This window comes from Gobius niger, assembly GCF_951799975.1.
Source record: "Gobius niger genome assembly, chromosome: 2".
In the NCBI taxonomy this organism is placed as follows: Eukaryota; Metazoa; Chordata; class Actinopteri; order Gobiiformes; family Gobiidae; genus Gobius; species Gobius niger.
This window is the reverse complement of record NC_136853.1, coordinates 9,268,929-9,287,702: the sequence shown is the minus strand read 5'-3', so window position 1 is coordinate 9,287,702 and position 18,774 is coordinate 9,268,929.

Here is an 18,774-nt window from a genome sequence, read left to right as displayed (position 1 = left end):
GATGGTATATGTCCCTCACATGAACAACCAGATCTGGACCCCCAGAGGTTTTATTTCGGACCCGAAAGCCTTTTTATTCTCTCAATATACTTAATTTCTATGGCTGAATTAAAAAATATCTAAACAACTTTGAAATAAGATGGCAACATTTTTGATTCATTAATCAGTTCTGCTTTGTAGACTACCTGTGTTTATGTTTTAACATTTTCAAGAGCAATGACTGCATAATGTCTGGACCCTGGACATATGTCAAAAGTTACGAAAGAAAAGGTTGCGGACTTCGAGTTGATTTAGTTAGGGACCCCTGCTCTGTCGGGTTCTGTACAGTTCACATGATGTGAGTGAGATCAGGGGAAAGGCAGTAGACCGGCCCTTGAGGATCACGAGTGTCAGAGCTGCACCGAACATTAAGGCAATAAAACAGAGCAAAGAGTAAATAAGACTCATTCAGGCGAATTAAGTATCCAGGCAAACATAATGTCCAAATACGCGTTGGCAGCAGGTGGCGACCCCGTCCTTAGACTCTCCAGCACGGTGAGGAAAAACTCAAAAACCCAGGGGGAGAAAAGAGAAACCTTGGGAAAAGAGAGATCCACTCCCATGGACGGACAGACTATAGAGACCCAGGGCCGATGGGAGTCCAGCAGACGGTCCAAGATTGCAGACTGTCCAGTCCTTGGTGTCCAATTCCAGTAGGCAGGGTTCCTCCGTTCAGCCGAGTTCCTTCGTTCGATCTAGACAGGCACTCCTGAGGGGGAGTGGGCCAGGAGACATCATGTGAATAGTAATGCACGGTGAGTCATGGTGATATAACGCTCATGTGATGAGATGATGATTATGTCCTCAATCTTAGGTGCACATGAACTACACCACATTAAAAATGATTATGCAAATCGTGTTTCAGTGTCATAAAGGTAAAATAAATAAATAATAATAATAACTCAATGAAACTCATGGATGGTAATGTGTCTCAGGGCACTTTGAATCACTGAAACCAGTCTCAGACACCTGAGATAATTAGTTGTCAGTGTAGTGGCACGCGCATGCCCGCTGGCCAGCCAACTGCGCCGCGGCAGAGCCTTGATTGCAGTAACTCGCTTCACATGCCGCCTCTCTCTCCTCACCTCTGCCGTCCGCACGCAGTGTAGCTTCCTCGAAGCAGAGCTGCTGAATAAGGCTCATCATGTTGCCGCTAAAAACGCAAATCACAGCTTTTATAGTCTTAAGCCTGTGGCTTAAACATCGCGTGGCAATCTCTGTGGTGAGTAGTATCCATGGTTCATTCATAAACTTACGCTTCGATTCTAACCCACCACTCTTGCAGGCTTCTTGTGACGGCGTGCAGGCTGACTCCAACCTGTAGTCACCAGATTTAGAGCGCCTCCTCGGTGAGTAGTGGGACGCTTTCATTCATAAATTGTTTCAGGTATTGGGTCTAACTCAGCTTTGTTTTAAGCTGTTGTGTTGGCATAGGGCTGCGCTTATTTTTTGCAGTCCTTATTCTAAACTATTCTTCATCCTTGGTAAGCCACCTAAACATTAATAATTACATATTATATTTAAATTGTGGTCTTGCATTACACCTTCTGTGCAGCTGTGTACATTTAATCTGGAATTAAAGGAACAGGCCACCGTTTTTGCATACTGAGATATATTCTTACTTGAGCTGAGAGGAGTTTTTACGTACGGGGTGACGTTAGAAGCAACCACGCTCTTCCACAGGCACGTACAAAGACCAGACAGGTACATATCAACTTGTATAAGCTCAGGTAAGAACATATCTCAGTATGGAAAAGCATTGGCCCTTCCTTTAACTAAGAAGTTGCACCTCCAGGCTGCACCCTAAACTGCAGTGATCTTGGTATGTATGGTCATATAGCTCCAAAACTAGCCTATAACATTAATAATCCATCCTAAAGTAAATCCAATTCTAACCTGTATAGGGTCATCAGACGGGCCTCCCCTTCTGGCCTATCTTTCTGGACCATACCTCCTGGGCCACCCTTTTTGAGCCACCTTCTCTTTTGGATCCCCCTTTCTGCCCTTATTCCATGACAGTACTCCATCGTTCTTCATTCAGTTTGCTCAACCACCCTGTGGCGCAGTCACTTGGACAATTGTTCCTCTAAATCACTGTGTCTGGACTGACTCCAGGTCCAGCAGTGCTTGAGTCCAAATAGACTGGCAATGTTCAAACTGGGCATTTTGTTGGCCCTCCCTGCCACCTATAGGGGGTTTTAGTAAGGCCCTGACCAAGGTGTTGAGGCGTAGCGCTCCTTTGTTCCCGGTTACTTTTTGGTTACCTTTGTGTATTTCAAGTTTGTGTAAAAAATATTGAATGTCAATGTTTTAAAATCAGTTAAACAAAAGACTATTTTTAAACAAATTGTTAAAATAAAGAAATTATATTTTCATAATATACTGCCTCTTGTGCTCTTCAGTCCACGAATCTATGCTGCCTGACTGTGGGGGGGGGTATTTTTTGGTGCCGGTTAATTTACTAACTTAAAACTTAAGACATGAATAGCAGCAACAGTAACAGAGCGAAATACACACAGAAAATACCGTTGCTGGATTCCCTTTCATTTCTCTTTCATAACAGCAGCACAAACAAAGAAATGGCAACAGCGAGCCCTACGCAGGCCACGGCAAACAGCACAACATTATATCACCAAAAGTTCACAAGAATTTTATTTCCAGCCACATTTAACAGTGGCACTCATTGTGTTCGGCCAATGCAGCTCCTTCTCTCCGCTGTCTCGGGACTCCGGGTCTTCGCTTGGCTGACATGCGATTTACATTTGAGAGAACAAAATCAAGTTCAGACTTAACCTGTTGTGCCAACCGTGATCAAGCAGAAAGAGAGGACAGAGACGCACCGCACTATGCAGTAGTGTGGCGTCGGCTGTTTGACAGGCTTGTAGTGTGTCTGCTCTTAGGATTCTCACTCGTTATGTGTGAACCCCCGGTCGTTCTAACCCAATGTTAGTCCTGAGTATGGGCTTGAAAACAGTGGAGGACAGTTTTTGTTTATGCCAATGACACAAAATAACCCAGGAAGTACACAATGCTCCAACAACAGAAGACAACAAATGTATTAAGAGAAGAGATTACTGAAAACTGCGTGATTGAAGTGAAAACTGCTCCAGGTTTGCTTTCGATGAGCAAATTATAACATGGTTTAAATCTCACAAAGAAATGTCTGCATGATATGTCAAAATTAAGTCATTTACAATCTGGCAGGTACTTGAAGTCTTTTTGCACAAGGGCTGTTCTTGTAATTTAGCCAAGATATTATTTTGTATCCGCCATATGGAAAGGCTTTGTGTACAAATTTGTATATAGGGACTGTTCATACCCCTTGCTGCGTACACTCGTTGTACACATCTTGGAGTGCAAGTTGATTAGCGCCAACCTTTTTCTTGTTAACATCCATGGCACGTGTGTTCAGACTCACCTTGGGCTTATGTTTCTCTTGACAGACCTGACCCATTCGCCAGCGCTTCAATCCTGTTACCCTTACAAACCCTTATGATCCAGCCTTTGACCTGGTGCTCCCAACATGGATGGTATTACCGTCGCATGTGACAGCCCCCCGGGGTCGACCTCAAACGCCCCTTGTGCCCTTGAGCAAGAGCAAAGCGGCAGATGGAGCTGTAATTGGATGTTGATATAGCAAAGCATATAACACAATTGCATTGAGTGGAGAATTCCCAGGAGTGGTAATAATGCGTTGTGCTGCACAGATGCTTAGCAGCTGCCTCTGTTACCAAGCTGTTAGCACTGTTGAATTGCTACATGAGTGTCAGAGAGAAGAGGCTGTGTGGGAGGCAGCCCGAGTGGTTCATCCAGGATATCCATAAAAGAGACACAACACACTATTTCACTTTGCGCGGCTAGTAGAGGAGAATTATTTTCGATACACTACATGCAGTCAATATGCAAAGTATATTTTTCTCAGATTTTCAAAATAGTGAATGTGATTGAAAAAAACTCCCAATGATAACAGTATTTTTTTTCAAAAATAAATATAATAAACAACTTAAAATGTACTTTTAATTTATATACGATTCAATTAACAGTTTAGTGGAGCCTGGATAGACGGTTTATGGACAACTGCATGCCTCTGGAGGGTCCTACACCTTGATGTTCAGGAGACTCCAGAGGCACCAGCAGCTTGAAATACCTGTGTGCTGCTTTGTAGCAGCTGTTCTATTAATCTGATGTATTTTTCTGGCAGAAACCGTCCTCATTGTGCCGTTATCTGCACTAACCTGTGTGTGCTCTAAATCAGCCACAAATCTCTTAACAGTATGATGATTACGCCCGATCTTTCATGAAATATCGAAGGCTTTCATACCTAGGCCAAGGCATTCAACTTTAAGATTGTGGGGTATATATGTATGATCTGGCAACCCTATCCTTGAGAAGAATCACTCCTTTGCCTCTCTGTCATCACTTTAATCTACTCCGTACACCGCCACTGTGGGAGACAACATCCACCTTTGGCTTCGCACGTTGTGCCTTTACCATGAACGGTCCGACAGGACAGCCCAACAGGACAGCCCTACAGCGCACACACAGCCCAACAGGACAGCCCAACAGGACAGCCCTACAGCGCACACACAGCCCAACAGGACAGCCCAACAGGACAGCCCTACAGCGCACACACAGCCCAACAGGACACCCCTACAGCGCACACACAGCCCTACAGGACAGCCCTACAGCGCACACACAGCCCTACAGGACAGCCCTACAGCGCACACACAGCCCTACAGGACAGCCCTACAGCGCACACACAGCCGTACAGGACAGCCCTACAGCGCACACACAGCCCTACAGGACAGCCCTACAGTGCACACACAGCCCTACAGGACAGCCCTACAGTGCACACACAGCCGTACAGGACAGCCCTACAGCGCACACACAGCCGTACAGGACAGACATTAAATAATTGCATCCTGTATGATTTGCTGATTGCGACCAAACTAACTTTGTTTTTATTGTGATTATTTTTTACTGCTGTATTTCATCAATATTCTACTACATAATCTTCATATTAGACTGTAAAGCCTAAATGAGAAGTGCGTGAAAAGGTCACGTTACTTTTGCACCATAATTAATTGGTGCGATCGGATATTTCTGATCACCGTTTGACATTGGAGGTGTTTCTGTATTGGCCATTTCTTATGAAATACTGTAATCCAAGCCAAAATGCCACCCAATTTGAGTATGGATACTATTTTAATTCCACAGCTCTTGTTCTGACATACGACATCATTGTATATACTGGAAGGATGTTGAGTCCATACCTCATTGGAGCAGTCACCCACACTTCCATGCATTGGCTCTGTTTTGTAATTCATTTATGTTGTTCTGACATCGTTGCCTCGGTTCCTTTTCTTGTATCAGAATATGAGCTGGAGTGACAGCTGAGCCTCTGGCGGTAGCATCAACCATTAATGGCCGCAGCTCACCGCGGGGGAAAGAGAGTGGACTGTGCAGGCAATGAGCTTGCAGCACAGCTTAACCGCCAGACAGTTGTTACAGCAAGGTGACGATGGACAAGTCAAGCAGGCATTGATTTCATTCCACCCTCAACGCAGTTGGAAAGCCCAAAGCGACCAAGCAATACAAGTCGACAAGAGTTTGAGGAATTTTTTTATAATCTTGCAAATCAGTGATGCCTCTTTTCCTATTCGTTATCTTATGGCCTACCCTTAAATTCCAATTTCCAGGATTCACATACGAACTAACACACAGTCTGACGCAGAGCCATCAGGACATTTCCTGGTCCGCCTGTACTGAACTGTGCTGATCTGGTGTCAGGCACTAATGGGCATGGCATCGTAGCCCAGCCGTTGGATGTAGTTATAATTGTCTGTCTTCTTAGTTTCTTTTTCTAGAGCCTGTTACATTAAAATGGTGGCGAGAGCTTCTGAGTAGAAACAGCAGGGTCCCACATACATCTGTATTTGAAAAGAAAGTTGGATGTTTCGAGCTGTGATTGCTTCGTTATAGTGCCGCAAGCAGTGAGTCAGTTTGAGCGAGATAGCAAAATACCCATGCTTCTGAAAATAAAGTGTAGGGGCAGGCTAGCCAGGCAAACATGCAGTGTTGATGTTCAAATCCAAATCCATGCAAATTAGCCAAATGGCCTTTCAATGTGTGCCGCCAACTGGTCTTCCGTAGCCTAATTTGACCCATTAACGGTTCAATAAATGTCTTTCTTTAGGGGTTTTAAGTTAGTGTGGATGACATAATATTGGTAACTCATGTTTTAACAATTGTAATATTGTAAATAATGTGAACCGCCTCATTACATGCTTGTTTTAATTGTAGTTTTTTTCTTGTTTTTTTTAATGTGTTGCTATTTTCTATTGTAATTTATTGGATGTGTTACCCATGAAGCCATGGAGGAGGACTATCGGTCGGCCTCGAGGAGATTCTGGCAAACCATCCGGCGCCTCAGGAGGGGGAAGCAGTGCTTCACCAGCATTGTTTACAGTGCGGGTGGGGGGCTGGTGACCTCGACTGGGGATGTCGTCGGGCGATGGAAGGAGTACTTCGAGGACCTCCTCAATCCCGCCATCACGTCTTCCGATGGGGAAGCAGGGGCTGGGGACTCGGAGGTGGGAGGTGGCAAGGCTCCGGGGGTGGATGAGATTTGAGTACCTTAAGACTGAGACACCCTGAGACACCCTGGCAGACTGAGACACCCTCAGTGCAGGACGGAGCGCTACCACAAAGCCTTCATCCCCACTGCTGTCAGACTGTACAATAAGACTGTAAAGTAACATGTGCAATAATCTCTGTATCAGCTGCACTTTATTAACTCTGAGGGATCTTCTTGAACGCCGACTGTAACAAGTGAATTGCTCCTTTGTGAGATCAATAAAGGATTATCTTATCTTATCGTTCCCTACCACTAAAAACATGTGCAATAGGTGAATCCTCCAGCCAGGTGATTCTGACCATCAGCCTGGCTCCACATCATGGAGATGGGTCCCCGGGCGCGGCACGGCTATCGACCACTGCTCCTTTCGGGTCGCCCCAGCGGCATTGAGGGATGGGTTAAATGCAGAGGACAAATTTCCCTACAGGGACAATAAAGTATACAAACAAAAAAAATAGCCTGACATCATGAGAGCGACGTGTCAGAAAAGAAGCCAAACAATAACAAAAAGCCTTTACCAAACTTACCAAACTTAGTGTTACAATTTAACTTTTATTGTGTAGAGTTTTATTGTGTTTTTTAATGTATGAGTTAGTTTTGTTGATTATCATAAAGTAGAATAAATTAGTATATTCATTAAATCTTTTTTTCTTCAGTGTGTAATTTAAGTTATTTTTGTTGCTATAAAAAAGTTGTGATAAAATCGAAATCTGGAGTTTATAATACAAAAATCGTGATACTCTATTTTTGTCATATCGCCTACCCCTAGTTGCGAAGCGGTTAGCACTTGTGCCTCACAAGTAAGGTTTAATTCCCGGCTGGACTTGGCTTTTCTGTTTGGAGTTTGCATGTTCCTCCAACCACTAGAAACTTGTGCAATAGGCCAGGTTGAGCAAGAATGTGTTAGAAAGTGCGAGTGGGGGACACAGATGGAATTTAGCCCATGGCTACAATCCAGCATGGCACGTTTACATGTATGAGTCCTATTTGTGTTCATTAACATGCACTTTCCTGAACAAATAAACAAATACGCTAAAACTGCACATTAATACCTCGGCCAATACAAATAAGTAATAATTTAAGTAGCTTGGCTAGGTACTAGCCTTGCTGCTACTATCCTAGCCAAACGTTGCCAAGCAGCGCAAACATTTGGGAACTATTTGCAGCGGCCTTCATAAATGTGTACGAAGTTTACATTGTGTGTGTTCAGTTGGGAAAATGGCCGTATAATGAGCAGGATAATGTATAAAACGCTGATCATTATCGGTAAAATAAGTATCGACAGGGAACCGGACCCCGACGCGAATCGGAGTGGTCTTGTTCCGCCCTCAAGGTACTTATTTTCCCGATAATGACCAGCGCTCTATACATTATCCCTTACCTATTACTATTATTATACAGCTCTTCACAACACAAGTAGAACGCTCCTTTGATTTCAATGAGATTTTCCAACGTTCTACCGGTCATTATTTTTTGATAGAGGACTTCTTGACTCCGCGTCGTGCATTATAACCGTCTAATGCACGGCTCCTCGTTGTTTAATCCTTACTTATATCATGGTCTGGGTGAATATTCGATTCTAAATGGCTGGAGGGTGTCCGTTAAAAAGTGTTATACCATGGTCTGGGTGAATACTCGATTAAACTCGATTAATGATTTCAGTGTTTCTCATTCTAATTTTGATATGAGTAAAAACACCAGCACAAACTGCCGTTAATGTCTTGTCAAACGAACATTAACCCAACCTGATTATAACAAACAACCAAATTAATTAATGAATTATCCATCCATCCATCTTCTTCCACTTTTCCATTGCCGGATCGTGGGGGCCGCTGTTGGAGCTGCCTAAATCACATTGCACCTGCCCCTGCAGGGTCTTCTGAACCGCTCTTTGTCTGACCTGTCATCTAGGACCTGTTTGCCATGGGGGACCCGACCAGGGGCACGAAGCCCCCGACAACAGAGCCCAGGATAATTCGGGCGCTCAAACCCCTCCACCACGTTAAAGGAATAGGCCACAGTTTTTACATACTGAGATATGTTCTTACCTTAGCTTTGACAAGTTCTTTAGGACCTGTCTAATCTTCACCCGTGCCTTAAGTCACGTAAACACAGCGCAGACGGCGTTAGCATTTAACCTCTCCCTCTCTCCACTATATATAATTCATACCTCAGAAAGGTTCCCCTTGTTTTGTTGTGACTGTCCTTTGATGAAAACAGTACCAAATTACACAGGAATCTTTTCTTGGGTCGTGAGCCGTAAAGCTCCTTCTTCAAAGTCCAGTCTCCTGAACTAGATCGCTTGCCAACCATCCGCATGTGTAAGGATTGAATGCAGCCTCTTCTTTTTTGTTTTATGTATACTCTCTGTTTACGCAAACATTTCCACACAGAGGCAAGAACTTCAAATAAACATACTGTAGGTATATAAATGCTCAAATCATATCATGATTCTATGTTCATGAACGTCCAGGTATTCAAACGCTTTTCTTTGGGCAGATGGATTTGCAATCCGTGCAGCAAACTCCCAACTGCTGTTACCCTGGTGTGACAGCAGACGAGACAGCCGCACATTGATTTGTTGCTTCTTCATAACGAAATTGTCTGGTGCAAACTGTTGGTGGTTGGGGCATGTTTCGACAGATGGGCAAAGCTCTGAATCACTAATGCGCCAATGTGACCCCGCGATCACCCCTCTCTGGTTTATATAACATCTTTTTTTTTTCACTGGGAGATGAAGAAACATCTCCGACCGGGCGCAAAAGCTGGAGTGTTTACTGGCGGAGATTTGCGTAACATGTAACAGAGCGACTACATATTTGAATGATTCAAATGAGCTTCCACGCTTTCTACATGGATGCCTCGAGTCATGTATGACAAATGCATGCTACCCACACAACGCATTCTCATTCTCAACAGGCTGTGGTATAAAGGCTCTTGCGGTTGTGAAGTGTTTCCATCACTTTTTCTGCGCAGTTTTTAAACTCTCCAACTTTTATGTAAGCAATTTTGCAGACACCTTTGCTTGTTTTGTATTCTGACTTCAACTAATGAGGGAGACAGATGGGCAGTCAGATATCACACACACTTTCATCAAAACTATAGAAACTGGGGTGAGCAGCATGCAAAAACATATAGCCCCGGGCCCCAGCAGTCTTTCTATGGCCTTGGGTATTGTTTTCAGATGCATGTCTGAATATGCATGTCTAAAATAGGTGAAAATAATAGGAAGTGATCTTTTTTTTTTCAGTACCAGACCACCCGTGGCCCAGTTCTGCCGCGTCTCACAGGTTAGGTACATCTGTTTCACGCCACAGTATAGGAAAAATAATAAAAGTAAAAGCATTTCACTTGTAAATACACAAAATTACTAAGGTATTGCACATCAGGCTAATGGCAAAGAGGTTGGTAATGAGGATGGGGATTTGTACTTAGAATAGAATAGATTAAAATACAATACAAAAGCTTTATTGTCTACCATGCAAAATGATGGCAGAAATGTGCCTTTGGCTTGCTCACACATTAATTACTGTACATTTACCCAGAAAATGCAATAAAACGCATAATAATACATACTATACTACTATACTATGCTATACCCCGGAAGGGCACACAGGTTTTTGACCGCATTGGCGGAGTTGTGTCAATGTTCTTGTGTTTTTAATGGAATTTTAACCTTTGAACATATGGATTTTGCACTTAAATAAATAATAAATTTTGCACCTTACTGGAGCTATGGACTATTTTGATAAACACGAAGCAAAAGGTGAGCAGTAGCCGCCTGGCGGATCATACCCACCTACCGAGGTAACATCTCACTAGCCCAGTACTAGGCTGGCTATTACACATAGTGGAGTTCAAAATTTTCTGCTCATGTGCCTGATGCGGAGACCTATACAGCCCTTAATCATATGTATGATTAAAGCATAGGCTACATTATAAGTGTGGTTATCACTACTGTAACATGAATGGCAGTACTGGGGGACTTGTCTGTATATCTTTATTAAACCATGTGCGTAACTAACTACCAAACCAATCTTTCTCCTTACACCTCATTTACAATGAGTACGTTATGTCCACGGCCCGTATTACGCCCGTCATATCACACATTCTAGTTTACACAGTGTCCGTATGTCTTTAACCCGTCATGTAATAACGGAGGCTTTAAATCACATGTGAGTAAATCAATAATGCAAGCTTTTTTTCTGCGTTAAAATACAATATAAGCTATCCATTTCCTCGGTTTTAACTTCATTAACTACATTTTTTAGGCAATGCTCAGTGATTATGTGTTTACCTGCTCCTCAAGAATCATCATATGGAGCCGCTGGTCTGTGTCCTCTTCCCTGTCCTCCCCCGCTTGTCCCAGTACTTCTCCTCCTGCCATCCTGTCCTCTGTACTTCTCCTTCCTCCGATCATCACCATCCTCATATCCTCGTGCTCTCGGCCCCGACGCGCAGTGACGGTTGGAGAGACAGTCCCGCCTTTGGCTCACTCATTTTGGCTGTGTTTTTACTTTTTTTTTTTCAGGAGCGCTTCAAGTGTGTTGATTGAACTGGTGTTATACTGTTTACTTCTCACCGAAACATGGCCAAGCAATTCCGCCTTGACATTAATGTTAATGCAAGACAATTATCCCTTTTGATGACACTGCGGCAAAACTAGAATCGCTGTATTGTATAATTTCATTCTTTTGTAAAATGGGCCCTGGACATAACATACTCAACAAATGAGGCATAAGGCTCATTTGCAAGACACTCCTTGTGTCTTGCAGGCCTCAACATTACAATAACCTTTTTGGTCACTGGCCACTGTGGCTTGTGTGCTTTTTTTTTTTTTTAAATCACTAGCCACCAACTGATTTCACTAAGCAAAACTAAAATGTACACTTAAAACTTCAAACCCTGTTAACGTGATCAAATTAACATAGACGCTAAGAAATCAACCAAAAATAGAATCACAGTTGGCTTGGCCTTATATTAAATGTATTGTTGTTGTGCTACTCAGGATAGTGCAAGTTTATGGACAATCTCTCCTTTTTACTTGCCGGGCTATCGCCAGACTACAGGTGTGGTATACGGTTGTCCATAGCCGTTTATTGGGCGCTGCGAATATCTATCATAAGCGTCTGCATGTAGCCATAGCCAATCGTATCATCGTATCAGATGACGTATGACGTACCCGTTGTAAACTTTTGAGCTTGAGTATTTAGAAACTAAAACTTGATCAAAAGATGGAGTTGCTGCTGTCAGGTTGGATCTGTAAATAAACATATTTTTATTTATTTTTTTATCCATAAACAAACTACAAGCTTCTGTATATCGAATAGTGCGTCACTGTCTTGCCGTCCCTCCTCGTTCAGTGATTGGTCCCAAATCCATGCGAAAATTTCGGCCATGGTCCCCAGGCTGTTATGCAGTTCGAAATGATTTGAGCGCACACAGCAGTCTGGGTATTCCCAGCAGGGGCGTAGCACCAAATTCTGGGCCCTGGGTACAGACTATCTTGGTGGACCCGCCCCCATGTGAAATTCATTCATTTCATATTCTAAGTTCTTTGACCATATAACAATGGTTTAGTGGTTTGACAGTGCAGTTCTTTTATTTTCTATTATAACTTCATTATATATACCATAACTAAGTGAAAAAATGGGTTGGCCAAAAAAGTGCTTCATATACAAACACATATCCAATCCAGTGGTAGGTCATGGTTTGTTTGTTTGTTTTTTTGTTTGTTTGTTTGTATGATTTGGCTTCAGTTACAGATAATGAACAATCTTTAATCCTGTAATGACATAGATATTTAGATTAGGGTGGAATATTCTATTTTCATTGGGCCAGTTGAAATGGCTAGTTTTAGGTAGAGCATAATGATTATTAGCATATCACATTAAACAGGCGGGCTGCACCAGGGACATGGGATATTTGTGCTGATAACACATTTGTGACTTTAAAATAGGCATTAAAATACTATTTTGAAAAAAAATATGATACTATATGATGTCTCTGTGGCCTCAGGCTTGAACAAAAAACTCAAGGGCTTTAGTCTGATTTAGTCTCTCACCATATTTGAAGCCTGCCTACTAAAATGTGCACGGCTAATTAGCATAATTAATTCGGCGAAAATGGCATGCACGACCTGTGGCTTTTGTCACAGGTCGTGCACGCCATTTTCGGTGCTGATGAACCATCCACCCATTTTCTTCCACTTGTCCATTTCCTGGTCATGGGGGCAGCTGTTGGAGTTGCCCAAATCACATTGCACCAGCCCCCTATGGCTCCTCATGCAGGTGGTGGGTCCACAGAAGGACGGCCTCATGGTTTTAACCAGGCCTATTGGTCTGTCATAAGAGGCTGCTGAACCGCTCTTTGTCTGACCCGTCACCAAGGACCTGTTTGCCCTGGGAGACCCTACCAGGGGCATGAAGCCCCAACAACAGAGCTCCCAGGATCATTTGGGTGCTCAAACCCCTCCACCACGTTAAGGTGGCGGATCCAGGAGGGGCTGATGAACCATAGACTGTATATATAAATGGACAGCTTCTCCTCACTCCTCCCCGTTTACCATAATGACTGCGGTCGTGGAGAAGTCATGGCGGATTTACAGACTCCTCCGCCCCAGCTCTGACGAAGCACGTTCCTAATAAGTGCATAAGGGCGGGATCTTCACCGTAGACTCGGCCCTTCCGTGACGTGTTGCTCGTGCTGCTCCAATGCTAACAGTCCGACCCTCATTAAGTACGAGATTTCTAAAATTCTTCTTACGAAAACCAGTCTGGTTTCTTAAATTGTGACTAACCCAGCGTTATCTCAGGAGGAATATCTAGCCTAGTCTAGTGTTGAAAAAATAGAAACCAGGTGTTAAAGTTGTTTTTAACGTGTCTAAACTCCAATGCTTTTCAATGGGGAACTAGCGGCGATATGGAGGTACTGCAGCAATGGCAGCCCCCAGTGTCGTGGGAATGAAGCAAAGCAACCAGCGGCCATTGTGCTGAACACCGGTGTGTGGGCTGAACCATTTGGCACATTTTTAAAGGGGTGTCAGGGCCCTGCGATATTATCAATCATTATTGTTTGTGCAAAATTCTGTGTAGCAACCATTGTATTTTAGCCCGGTTGTGTTCAGTTCTTATAGCATCAATTATGAGGAAACTTAGAAAGTACGATACAGAACGCTTTTTGCAGCACTTTTGAGGGCCCCTACCCTGCTCTGGGCCCTAGGTACTCTTTACCCCCCCAGTCCGACGCCCCTGATTCCCGGGCTACCTTTTTACACGAGCAGGACTTACCGACTCACTGCGTCGCAGGTTGGCGGTTGCTACTGTAATATCAAGCCCTGTGTATTGATTTAGGACTTAGGACACAATAAACTTTATTAAGCCCCAAGGAAGTTCAGTTTACCAGCTGCATACATTAGTCACACATAAAAGGAACAGGTTAAAAAAATTAGCTAGACTTAAAGGACAGTCAATAAATTGGACAGTGCAGAGAATAAATAAAAGTACTGTGCAGCTATCATTCCTCCCAGGGCTGTGCCTGATAAATAGCTCAGCCCCGTTAAGCTGTGGTGGCATGGTTATGAATATATTGCAAGTATATCATACATCACACATGTTGAGCCAATAAAAACCTCATCTGTCTAATCTAAGCCATTAATCTGCACAGACTAATTTCTTCACCGCTGCCTTCATTTACTTATTTTGCGTGATGATGAAATTCTAGCTATAAAAAACCCCACATTAGATTCATAGCAATTTCATGCAAGGTTTTAATTTATACACAAAAACATCCTTGTGAATTACAGCTGAGCATGCCAGCCAATAGATGTGCATGTTGTATATAATGATCTGTCACAGAATGCATTACACCTAGCTGTTCATTACCCCAAAAGAGAAGAGACTGCACTGAAAATAAGCCAGTGAAACAGGCCTACTACATTGAGCGAGTCTTGGATAATTGCAACTCACATCACCAAGTGACCTCTTGTCTAGTGCTGCCAAAATGTGACCACAGTAGTGTTGTTATATTAGCGTTTATTGAAACTGCATATCGAAAAATCAACTGTGGACATAACAGGCCACCAATATGTCAGCCTCCAGAGACAGCCTTCGGGGGTGGCCAGTTACAGGAAGGCAGATAAAATCAATCCATAAAACATAGATATATGAAATAATTAAAAGCATGGAGTGCTGATAAAATACTCTCATATGCACAGCTACATGTAATAGAACTGTTGAACATTTTCAGCGTTGAGGCTTGTCTTACATCTCAATTCAGACTTCACCATGTTTATCACCATCATTAAAGTGAGTGCATCAATGGGAATCAGAATCAGAAATGTAGCCACAGGTGCTCTTCAGAGATCAAGTATCATCAGTAGTTTTGGAAAACATAACATCAGAACATAACACAAGAGGATCTGAAGCACTCTTTATTTAGAATATGGACGGGCCAAGTCCTGTCTGAGTGCCTCGCCTCGGATCCTCTATTTTTCTGTTTTCTAATGTCAGAGATGTACATTGGTGCTAAACCAAAAAGAAACATATTCACAAGCAAAGCTGTTTTTAAGTCTGAGCAACAAGAAGCCAGTGCACAGGACTAACAGGATTGCAATTCCCAGTTCTAGTCTGGAGTCAACTGGCAGCGTTGTGGATGTACTGTAGCTGTCTGCAGACGCCGATGCGGTCGTCTTTTCATATTGGCCTATGTGTCACAGCCATTAAATAAACATTATTTTTTATTTTTTTTTATCCATAAACAAACTACAAGCTTCGAATAGTGCGTCACTGTCTTGCCGTCCCTCCTCGTTCAGTGATTGGTCCCAAATCCATGCGAAAATTTCGGCCATGGTCCCCAGGCTGTTATGCAGTTCGAAATGATTCGAGCGCACACAGCAGTCTGGGTATTCCCAGCAGGGGCGTAGCACCAAATTCTGGGCCCTGGGTACAAACAATCTCGGTGCCCCCCCCCCCCCCCCCCCCCCCCATGTGAAATTCATTCATTTCATTTTGTTTGTTTGTTGTCAATGTTTGACTTGAAATTGCATCTGATTTGGCTTCAGTTACAGAAATTGAACAACCTTTAATCCTATAATGACATAGATATTTAGATTAGGGTGGAACATTCTATTTTCATTGGGCCAGTTGAAATGGCTAGTTTTAGGTAGAGCATAATGATTATTAGCATATCACATTAAACAGGAGGGCTGCACCAGGGACAGAGGATATTTGTGCTGAGAATAACACATTTGTGACTTTAAAATAGGCATTAAAATGCTATTTTGCCAAAAAAATATGATACTATATGATGTCTCTGTGGCCCTCAGGCCTGAACAAAAAACTCAAGGCCTTCTTTCTGATTAAAATAAAACATAAAACAAATCCATAAAACATAAATACAGTATATGAAATAATTAAAAGCATGGAGTGCTGATAAAATACTCTCATATGCACAGCTACATGTAATAGAACTGTTGAACATTTTCAGAGTTGAGGCTTGTCTTACATCTCAATTAAGACTTCACCATGTTTAGTCCTCTGATAAGGTTCAACATGTCAGAGATGTAAAAATATATATACAGTATATCATTAAAGTGAGTGCATAATTGGGAATCAGAATCAGAAATGTAGTCGCAGGTGCTCTTCAGAGATCAAGTATCATCAGTAGTTTTGGAAAACATAACATCATAACAACACAAGAGGATCTGAAGCACTCTTTGTTTAGAATATGGACGGCCCAAGTCCTGTCAGAGTGCCTTGCCTCGGATCCTCTATTTTCTGTTTTCTAATGTCAGAGATGTACATTGGTGCTAAACCAAAAAGAAACATATTCACAAGCAAAGCTGTTGTAAGTCTATTCTCTGAGCAACAAGAAGCCAGTGCACAGGACTAACAGGATTGCATTTCCCAGTTCTAGTCTGGAGTCAGCTGGCAGCGTTGTGGATGTACTGTAGCTGTCTGCAGCCGCCGATGCAGTCGTCTATTCATATTGGCCTATGTGTCACAGCCATTAGTAACCTGAGTGAAGGGAAAAACAAACTACAGCATGAGTTGTTGTACGGGGGTGGTCTACGCGCAGGCATCAGCTGGCTTGATCAGATGTATGTGAGGGGTTGGAGATAGCAGACCAGGCTTTTTTCAATTTGCAGCAAGTATCTGTCCTCAACTGTACCTCATTTAGCTATAACCAGTAATGAGATAAGAAATACTTCAAATTAATCTAAACCTAAAACTTAAAAAACATTGTTGATTTTAATATTGTAATAAATCAACATTAAATGTGAAAATGTAGAGCAACAACATGTATTTTGGCAGGGCGGTCACTGTGAGAAGGGCAAACAGGGGGCCCAAGTTGAAGGGGGTCAAGAGAATTAGGCTGCCTTTAAAACAGTGAGTTTGAACAATGTACAGTTGCTGCAATCAATTAAATAGAATAACTTTATTGTACATTTTTGACGGAGCTAAAAATGCTGTTTTAAAATGAAACGAGCAAAAAAAAAGAAAAAAAGGAAGTCTGTGTGAATCTAAAGGATTCTGTGAAGGGTCATGCTGGCTTTCACAGTGGTCTAAGGGACTGCTCGAGGAATGTTTTAGTTTGCTTAGACGCACGAAACATTAGAGGAGACACTAGTTCTGATCTTCACCCCCCCTAAAAAAAGAAAAGAAAAAGCCATTCTCAAGTACTACACCTTATCTGGGTATTGTTGCACTTCAAAGCTCACCACATGAGCTTATTATTATTTTAACCATATTTTCTTTTTCTGAATAAAAAAGCTTTATTGTGAAAACATTTTATTTAAAGTTGGCCTCAGTTACAGAAATTGAATAATGTATTATTTGACACCAGCAAATTGACCAGCTAAAAGTTATATTTATGATCTAAAATGCATTAGAATGCAGGAAATCACGTATGAATTATACAAATTTCCCTGGGGGAGGACCCCAACCCCCCCTTAAAGTGCCCTCCCACATTTTCAATAGCTCCTAAGGGCCAAGAGTGGGGGTTCCGTACCCCCCTCTGACAGCTCCATACACATACTTTAAAGGAATAGGCCACCGTTTTTACATACTAAAATATGCTCTTACCTCACTTTAGACGTGTTAATATATCCCCGTCTGGTCTTTGTCCGCGCGCTCTGTCACGCAAACGGAGCACATACGCAGCCTCTCCCACATGTCACATAGCTCCGAAAAAGCTCACGATAGAAGCTACCAAGCTCTTCCACGTGTTCCCTATTTAAATAAAGTTACGTGAAGTGTTTTCATGCGAAGTATATTTACACAGAAATGTAACATGTCGATTTTATAAGCAAATAAAAAGGGGGACTATATTGTGAGGCGTAATGATACGAGGAGCACAGCGTCCGCGTAGTAACTCCTAAAGACTTCCCCCGCTCACTTCCGTCAATAACCTTTAGGAGTTACTGCGCGGACGCTGTGTGTGTGTAAATATACTTCGCATGAAAACACTTCACGTAACTTTATTTAAATAGGGAACACGTGGAAGAGCTTGGTAGCTTCTATCGTGAGCTTTTTTGGAGCTATGTGACATGTGGGAGAGGCTGCGTATGTGCTCCGTTTGCGTGACAGAGCGCACGGACAAAGACCAGACGGGGATATATTAACACGTCTAAAGTGAGGTAAGAACATATTTTAGTATGTAAAAACGGTGGCCTATTCCTTTAAGGTACAAATGGATTTTCTCTATGCAGCTCCTGATGTTCTCAGCCACCCACAGCATAAACTTATTTTTGTCTTATAAGTTCATATGATGGCGAGAGACTAGAGCCAAGAAAAAGGCCACCCAGCTCAGGACCCACCGATATCTCACTCCAAAGTTTGGTGAAAAGTTCTACCAGAGTCTTGGCTACAACCTAAGACTAAGGAATCTGATATAATCTGTCCAAACGTGGAAGAAGAAGCCTGGTACATACAACAGCCACACGTTAGCTTCATCACACACTGGACTCTGTTAGTCGGCCCCAAAGCACACATTTCCAGTAGCTGCAGTCTGGGCACCAAACAGTGTCGCCATATAATGAATAATTTTTCACTTCTCACAAATCAATGCAGGACTGGGAGGTTGGCATAAATAAGTGC